This window comes from Lepisosteus oculatus, unplaced genomic scaffold, assembly GCF_040954835.1.
Source record: "Lepisosteus oculatus isolate fLepOcu1 unplaced genomic scaffold, fLepOcu1.hap2 HAP2_SCAFFOLD_240, whole genome shotgun sequence".
NCBI classification, from domain to species: Eukaryota; Metazoa; Chordata; class Actinopteri; order Semionotiformes; family Lepisosteidae; genus Lepisosteus; species Lepisosteus oculatus.
In genome coordinates, this window is record NW_027167777.1 from 9,786 (window position 1) to 19,422 (window position 9,637).

General features: G+C 39.1%; 1 long non-coding RNA gene across 1 annotated transcript; it reads right to left on the minus strand.

Moving 5' to 3' along the window:
- Positions 1-2,778: 2,778 nt before the first annotated feature.
- On the minus strand, positions 2,779-5,774 carry LOC138227146 (uncharacterized). Its single transcript, XR_011184848.1, has 7 exons — positions 5,739-5,774; positions 5,388-5,435; positions 5,031-5,092; positions 3,873-3,972; positions 3,673-3,734; positions 3,165-3,261; positions 2,779-2,935 (listed from the first exon to the last, which is right to left on the minus strand). It is a non-coding gene; the product is annotated as an uncharacterized lncRNA (long non-coding RNA).
- Positions 5,775-9,637: the final 3,863 nt, after the last annotated feature.

Sequence of the window (9,637 nt, forward strand, 5' to 3'; positions counted from 1 at the left end):
CAGGCAGTATGGTCAGTAACAGTGAACAGTTTTAACTGCACTGCATCCCAGAGAATACCAGGGCGCATTTTTTCTACTCCCTGGCGGAAACGGGCTTCCATAAGAATCAGTATAGCTTCTGGGAAATCCATTTTTCCTGCATTAAAGTTGAACTCGTTCAGAGCGCCGTACATTGCAAACTCCAAGTGTTTCATTATGAGCTGAAGACACTCACAGCTGAAGAAAGGATTCACAGCCGAAACAATATTATTAGAGTTCATAAAGCCTGTATTACGTACTATGCCTATGTCTGCAATACACCTTTGCTAGTTAATGCTACAGTACTTCACTTTCTCGGGCGTGATTTTTTTAGGTAAAATCCAGGCTAGCAGGCTTGTTTTGTGATCTTCCTAAGATTGTTGAGCGCGGTGTCAAAATGTTTCCATATGAAAGGCAGTGACGTCACCATCCTGAGGTGTGTGTAGTAGATCTGTGATGTGGTTGAGCGTGAATTGTGGTGAGCCTCTGATTGGGGGAAAAAAAGACCATGTTCAAAAAATCCTAAAAAGAGAATTAAAGTTTCACATAACAAGGCATGAGGTGTGCTGGCAGCTGTGGGATGCAGTGGTGGCCTGGCACGTTGAGGTGGGCTTTCAGCTGTGTGGTGTGACGCAGTGGTGTTCATCAGGCACAAGTTCATCAGTGAAAAGACCACTGGCATTTTTCCTTCCCCCTACATTCTCAGAGCAGAATCGAATTTAATATTAGCATAATTTATTACAGTGCTAAGTTTAATATTTTTTATTTACTAATAGTTTATGCTAACACCTAACTTTTTTAACGTGAGAAGTACTACTGTAAGTACCTACTGTACTGTACTTAAGTACTACCATAAGAAGTACTGCTGTATGCAACAAAAAAAAGGAGTGGTGAAACAGCCCTACTCATACAGTATCAGTATCAACAGACATTGTATCAGTATCAGTTCTTGCTTTGTGCTGGGTTTAGCAGTTTTCCAAACATAGTCTTTCAGCTAATGCCATACCATCCTTATTGGATTTAAATCTGGAGATTCGGCTGGAGTTTTCACCCAGTTCACTCGTTCTGCTATAAGCCTCGCCCTTGCTGCTGTGTGTTTCGGATCGTTTTCTTGAAAGAGACTGTGCCTTGATCCAATGTGCTCCCTGATATATGGGCCGGCATGCTGTGTGACCCCGACTTCCTCGAAGAATTCCCGATCCATAATTCCTTCGAAATAAAATTGTTTTTCAAGCAATGTAATGCAAGGTGCTTTCTAACGTTGGGCAATGTGTTTTTTCTCGAAATTTTGTTTCGAGAGACTAGATAAGTAATTCAAGTGTTTATGATATGTCACTGTTGTGAATGTCTGTGGAGTGTATCTTATTAGCCTGTCCTGACTGGTGGAGCTCATCCAGCTGTGTCTGGATATCTTGGTCAAATATTCGGGTAGTATGTTTTGTCTGTTTAGGGTTCTGTAGCATTCCACACGGCTGGGCAGCTTGTTCCCCCCTCCCACCCCTCTCTGTGTACAATAGAGCCTCCTGTCCTGGCTGGTAGAGCTCATCCAGCTGTGTCTGGCTAATATTAAAGCCAGTACTTTAATATTGTTTTCTGTATGTTTATAAATAGTGGGTACTGCCCTAATTCGGTCCTGCACCCGTTGTTAGGTGTTTTTTAGGTGTTGTTAGGGCTTCTACCAAATATGAACACATGGCTTTAAAATGTATACAATTGTAATATTTCCTTTTTTCCCATTGAAAGAATAACATATGTGGTGTGAGAAAGAGGTCCTCATTTAATTGCATGAAACTCTGGCACTGGGGCAACAAACTGAACAAAGTTCAAGAGGGTATACGCTTTCTGTAGACACTTTATTTCCTCTTTTTCCATACTCTAAGAAATGATTTGGGAAACCTGTGGGACACTGGAGGTCATTATACATGAGCCTCTTTCTGCACCTTTTAAGCTATTGAAACCTAGTTGCCTTGTTACAAGGTCTAATATTACAGTAGGTGTGGTTTCCGTCTCCTAATTTCTGAGAATGATCAAATTGGGGAATAAGTTGTAGGGAATACCACTCTTGCACTTCTAAGAAAAGACTATCTCAAATGAAACTCGCTATAGAAAGACATCTTGTTGAAAAATTCTTTATTTTTTGTCATTTCTAAAGAAAAAACATTCATCAAGTCCTTCACAAATGTTTTGTTTGTGACTTTCTCTGTTCTTCCCTTTCACACTCAACTGAACTATGTGTTATGTCTTGTAAACGTAATCAAACATTTCACTTAGGTGTGTGGGTTAACACAAACCCATATTGTATGAAACATTCAGTTTTTCATTCACGTTTTTTCTAACAATTGCATCCATGCTAGGACTACAGTAAACAACACTTTTTACTAAAGTAAATGAAATTGTTCATTAAACAAGACACATTGTTTTAAATGTATGCAATACGACGACACTAAAAACAACACTGAAACTTTTCATTGAAATACTGGACGAGATTGTGCATATTCAATGGATTTCTCCTGGTGCTTTTTTCATCAGTCTTTTCATATTCTTGTTCTCTACTCAGGTGTCTCCTGTTCCTTTGGTGATGTCTGCTGTACACACATGGTATCATACACTTGAGCAAAGTGTGATACCACCGTTTGTTCTTCTCCTAAAATAAAGATGAACATTGACAAAAGTCAGAAGCACTCTTTTCTTTGACAGACGAACAAAACAATGCAAGAATAACCATACTCTCTGTTCCTTACTCATTTCTACCTACCTGTTTGACCACTTTGTCTGCTTCAGTCAGGACAGGGTGCTGGGGCTGACTCTGAGCAATCTGAGAAGAGCTCTCTGTGATCTTCTCCCCTACAGTGGCTACATTGTACTCTGTTTGAAATCCAGGTATCGCCTCTGGTAAGTTCCCCGGTCCTTTTTGGGACTTGAAAGGGTAGAATCATTTTGTGACTACATTTCATTGTCATGCACTGATATGTTCTGGTTTGTGTTCGATTACTGCAGGCGTTCAAGTACTTTCTTTTTGTTCTAGACTGGCAGTGTTTGAGATGGTAGGAACTTGTCATATTCTCAACTTATTTTCTCTATGAGACTCTGAATGCTCTGTAAACATACTATTTTAGCAATTCTTAGAAATCTGAAAGCAGTGTTACCTGTATCATTTTTTGTCTTGGTAGTAGTATTGCAGCTCCAACATCAGCACTTAAATAATGGTTTGTGATGTTACTTGTCCTTGGAGTTAGTATACTCCTGAGAAGTCAAGAGAAATCTTACGTAAGCATTAATTATGTTTCACTTTTGAAAGCAAAGTACGTGTCAAGTACTTTGAAGGCATTTGTTGATACTTTTAAGCACTTTCGTTGATTATTATTATCCTTCAATTAGTTATTCCAAGTCCCACATTCTCTGCATGATCTCACTCCATATTCAGAATGTGGGAATACAGTTGTTTAAAGGAAATGCCACTGAATAGATAGTAGCTGCACTCTACAAAGATGAATTTGCTAATTAATCAGTCAGGGACACAGCTTATACTTCAGTAGTCTTAGATCATGTAATGATGATTTTTGTACTTTATAACTAGCAAAATCCCCAAATCCTGTTCATTGCCCCATTTCCGGTCATGTGGATTGACTTATGCCTGAAGTGGTTAATTCTCACCTTGACATCTCGTAGAACAACTGAATCTCTACCAAGGGTGAATGTGTCCTTCCTCTTAATGTCTAAAAGAAAAGGTTAAAATTCATTGAAACAAAATGCAACAACCCAAAATGTTTGGGAGGTCGTTTCCACAGTTATTTCATAAGACAGTGCTTGGAGTGAAACTACATGACCATGGTGAAGAAGTAAAAACACTTTACCTTGTTCCTCCTGACTGATGTCCTTATGCATGTTTTGCACAGTTGAGCATTTTGTGTCTTGTCGTCTGTGTAGGCAACAGCCCTCTTCCCTGGGATAGAACTAGATGATATTTAGACACGTTAATTTGACTTCTCCATTGCTCACATTGATGTGGATATGATTATAATGCTCTGTTTTGTGGGCTTCCCAAGAAAACAATAAATCCCTTACTACTTGTTCGAAATGCAGTAGCACAGATCCTAACAAATACAAGAAAGAGAATATCATTCTCGTTTTGAAAAAACTTCACTGGTCACCTGTATTATCTAGGATAAATTTGAAAGTTCTTTTACTTGTTTTTAAAGCTTTAAGCAACCTAGCAAGTCTGTACCTTACTGAATGTCTGTCTTCATATGTTCCTATACGTGACCTGAGATCTGCACATACTGGCCTACTGCAAATACCACATGTGAAATGCAGAAAGAGTGGAGAGGCTGCTTTTGTTTTTATGCTTCTAAATTATGAAACTCACTTCCACTTTTTATTAGGCAGTCAAGCTCGGTACATTGTTTTAAAAAACATTTGAAAATGTTGCTTTTAGTTAAAGTGGTTCTTTGTTCTTTCTATTTCTGTTTCTTTTTTTAGTTCTCTTTAATTGTTCTTATTTTATTACGACTTTCCTAATTTTTATTTCTTTAATTGACATGTATGTTGCTTTACTGTATTGCTTTATTTTCCTTTACAACTGAAAGTATATCTCTCAATTTTAATATTTTATTTTTACGCTTGGTTTTTAAAGCACCAAAGCACTATTTGTATGAAAGGTGCTCTATAGATAAAGTTTATTATTATTATTTTTAATATTATTATTATACATTATTATACATTTTTGGTTAGGACAAAGATTCTAGTAGAGGTGGCCTCTTTTACCCCGTTCCAAAAAATTGGAAAACTACCTTCAGGATACACTGACAATGACCATCTACTGTCTCCTCTAACTGTGTATTGTCATCATGCATATCTTGTGTATCATTTATTGTAGTTGGTTTTGTCATTGTGTAAAGAAGCCACCTTTCAAGGCACTATATAAAATAATGTTTGTTATTATTATTTACATTTTTCGTCGTAAAATCTGGCGAAGAGTCCTAAGAGAATATCAAAGAACACGTTGCTCTTACCTTTCCATTCCAAGAAATACCCTCAGCTCGGATTGCAGAGATTGACCTCTCTGTCTCAAATTCTGAGAAACATAGACTCGATTGAAAAATGACCATTTCCTAAGATTCACATAACATCACCAGTCAACATTTGCCACTTGACATCAATAGAAACCATAGAGTACATGACATTTCCAATCAGTTTTCTTTCAAGGTACAATACCAATCGCCTTGCCAGAAGAGTTATACTGCGGTAGATAAATATTACAAATGTCAGATGCACGCAGAGTTGTTTGGATTACTATGAAAAGATTGGCAAATATATTTATGTTCATTATATTTCTTGGAGTGACAGAGCTAAAGAGAAAAAATACTTACCTTTATCTCTGCAGACAGGATCGCAAGGGATTCCCTTATACTGGGTTCCTATATAACAAATAATACATTATTCAAAAAACATGATATTTCTCTGTCCATTGGCGGCATGATTGTTTATCATTACAGTTTTAGTTAGCTTTAATTTTGTAAACCCCAAGTAAACATAGTTTGTGCCTTTCTCTGGACTTTTTGGCATTTCAATTCAGTTGTTTGTAAGGTTATTTTACAGTTGCTAGGTTGATGAAGTTCCTGAACTGTGCAGTATTTCTTTTGGGTTTGGTGCGAATCATATTCTAGCGGTTGGGGGAAAAAAGCACAGGTGCCATCCCACCATTAAACCCTGAAACTTACCTTAGCCGATTCTTCAACTAAACCAGACATGTTAACTAAGTGTTAGAGTATGTTTCAAAGTGTGTATTTTTGCAAACACAACTGAAGTTCTGTTGTCTCCTTGGAGACACCTGGAACTGGTGTGATGCTGGTTCTATGACATCATTCGTTCTAAATGTAAATGCAGGTATTGGCACAACATAGTAAATTGATGTAAAGTTATGGATCCATTTATGATTTTCACTCAGTTTGAAAGAGTTCCTGTCGTGTGGTTAAAGTTTGTGTTACGGAGGGTTAACTGGGGTTCTGGCTACTAGTTAGGCTTGGTCATTCAGTCATCTGGTTCATGAAATAGGAAGCTAAGAGATCTGTGTTTTAGTTTTACTGTTTGTTTTTGTTCCATAGAATAAGAAATGTTTCATTAATATTAGTAATAGAGTAGCTGTTTCTCTAAACAGTGTGTGTCAGTTTGCACTGCAGGTGTGCCAGGTAGAGACCATTTAAGAACCCAAAAATATGCTGTCATTTACTGCCGTGGCTAATTTCTGTTAAACTTGTCTCTCACTCACTTTGATGAGCAAAATGTCCATACATAAAGCATACATTTCTGATTGGTCAGAAGAAGCTTCTTAACATATAAGGTATAAAGAAAGTCAGAAAGTTAGGCACTTAGGTCAGCCTTAGGCAGTTAACCAAGACCATAATCCGATAAGAAGCTATTCCCTTTCATGTTGCTAAATCACATGTAGGATACATGAGTTACACCTCCACTTAAGAGACCTTAAAGAGACCTTGGCCAGCCAGGAGTGTAGAAAACCGTAAAACAGTTCTTGAGGACCTAATTGTTAACTCTTAACAGGCAAAGGTTCCTTCAGTCCTATGAGAAATATTTTAGAATTGAACTAAAGTGTGTTTCTGATACAGGAGCATATGTCTGTCAGGGCCTGTTGGAGAGGCCCTGCATGAGAACCCCTGGCTGCAGTTCCACATCCCCCTGAAAGTAAATAGAGCCATAAGCACGGAGCTAAGGACACTGCTCCAGGACATGCTGGCTGTCGATCCTGACCAGCGACCAGAAGCCATCCAGCAGAAGAAGCAAGTCAGGCAAGCCATGGCAAGAGAGAAAACATCTTTGTAGTGACTGATAGCAAGATGTCCGTGACCAAGGGCAATTCGTCTGAGTAAAGTCTGATTTCATTTTTATGTCCCGAAAGGCCACTGCCTTTGTGCTGTAGATTTCTGATTTAGACGGGCATTTCTATGGACAACTTTGACTTTTCTGTGGGTCCAATGAAAATAAGTTTTTTAACTTATTCTTTGTTACAGTTTTCGAAAGTTTAAAGACATTCATTGAGTTGACGATAAAGGAAAAGTTTCATCTTTCACCTCTTGGAAGGTAGGCCGGTCAGAGGTACAATATATGTCTTCATGTCTCCATCCTCCATGTTTGTAACTACAGGTTTCACAGTGTTAAGCTAAGACACAAAAACACCTACAAATGGCAGTTCCAAATGTATCAAATGTATAAACATGGGCTGAAAAAGTGTGTACAGTATATACTCTGTGTAGGTCTGATAAAAGTATTCGAGTCAAAGTGTCATATGGATACAAATTCTCATGATTTTGTATTGTGTGTTTTTTCTCTGTTCTGCTTTATTGAAAGAAATCAGATGCTCTTCCTGAAACTTACCTTAGCTGATTCTTCAGCTAAACCAGACAGACTTCTGAAATTCTCAAATATTATCAAATCTTGTTGGTGCAGAGGTGGTGGAGCCCATTACCAACAGACTCACAGCTGAAATTGCTGTGAAAAGGGCTTCTACCAAATATTAAGATGTGGGTGAAAATGTATACAATTGTAATATTTCCTTTTTTCCCATTGAAAGTATAACATATGTGGTGTGAGAAAGAGGTCCTCATTTAATTGCATGAAACTCTGGCACTGGCGCAACAAACTGAACAAAGTTCAAGGGGGTATACGCTTTCTGTTGTAGCGGCGAGGCTTAATAATAAGGCAGAATTAAGTGTTTCTGAGCTTTCCCAAATTAGGCCTCATTTCTCTGTTCATCTCTGTGGTGCAGCCACAGAGAAACCATTCATGCAAGGTGATTTAAGGTCCAAGGACAGCTCCCAAAGGGGGATGCACTTAGCTAAGCCTGGCTATCATGATCAATGGTCACCCATTGGCGCCTATCTGTCTAGGGAGTGCGAGTTGGACATCTGGATTGCATTCCTAAGTGTCAGGACTAAGTGACTCATATCTCACCTTGATCAACCAATCAGGGACTGGTAGGGCCGAGTAACCCACGTGAGACTCTGATGCCCATGGAACTTTCAGCCAATCAATGAGCTGAAGTTCCTCCAGGTAAAAACAGGCAACACAGAGAGCCTGGGAGATTCAGATTCAGATTCAGATTCAGATTCAACAAGATTCTGTGAGAATTCCAGGGCAGGACGGCCCAGGAGCAGAAGGCTCCCAAGGGCAGGACATTCTCGCAGCGCGCCTCCTGACCATCCTGAGACTCAGCCCGGACAACCACGGAACGGCCAGTGTGTCCGAGTGCCAGAACTTTCCTTTGTTCTAAGAGTCTAGAGTGGAGGTTGCCAGAGAGTAACCAGCAGCAGGCCTCGTGAACAGGTCGGAACTGTGGACAGCTGAATTACTATTCAGAACTAGCTCTTCATCGGGAACGAACCGGTCCTCTTCCTGACTTGCTGGGACCCACAGTCATCTTTTCTCCTGTGCACAAACTTTGCTAGTTAAAGCCAACAGTGAGCATCAGCAGCGCACCGTCGCAAGCCGCACAGCACAGCCTGGCACCGAGCCAGAGAGCGCGGATTGGACAGCAACGGCCTGCAACTGTTTCTTTGTGCCCGCAGGAGATCTGAATCCCCAAAGATTGGATGAGTATTCAACTTCAATGCATTACAGCTCGAGAATTCAATTGTTATCCCAACCAGTTGATATCAATTTAATTCCTAAGAGTTATGTACTTATTTGAGTATCTAATGTAGAAGTTGTAACCAAGTTCACTTTACGAAACGGTCTTAATGAATGATATACTGAACGTATGTCCTCTTGATATGTGTAACACTTCTTAACTGACTGAATAGATACCTTTTGTATTCTGATAACCCTCTCGATAAGATCTGTTAGGTTTAAGGCATATTCTATGTATTAATAAATGGATCCTCGTGTATTAGTACTTGTGTGTGGGCGTTGTTTGAGTTATGTCGCATGGTTGGATTCTAAAGCCATCAAAAGAATCAACTTTGTGATTTACTGCTACAATTAATAATTGTCTCAGTAAATGCCCAAACCCTACAGAACTGGTGCCTTCAGAGAGCCACTATGATTACATATTTGGCGTCCCTGAACCGGTTTTCCCTACATTATTTGGCGTCCCTGGGCCGGCTTAATCTACATTATTTGGCGTCCCTGGGTCAGTTTAATCTACATATGTTATACTTTCAAAGGGAAAAAAGGAAATATTACAATTGTATACATTTTCACCCACATGTTAATATTTGGTAGAAGCCCTTTTCACAGCAATTTCAGCTGTGAGTCTGTTGGTAATGGGCTCCACCACCTCTGCACCAACAAGATTTGATAATATTTGAGAATTTCAGAAGTCTGTCTGGTTTAGCTGAAGAATCAGCTAAGGTAAGTTTCAGGAAGAGCATCTGATTTCTTTCAATAAAGCAGAACAGAGAAAAAACACACAATACAAAATCATGAGAATTTGTATCCATATGACACTTTGACTCGAATACTTTTATCAGACCTACACAGAGTATATACTGTACACACTTTTTCAGCCCAGGTTTATACATTTGGAACTGCCATTTGTAGGTGTTTTTGTGTCTTAGCTCAACACTGTGAAACCTGTAGTTACAAACATGGAGGATGAAGACATGAA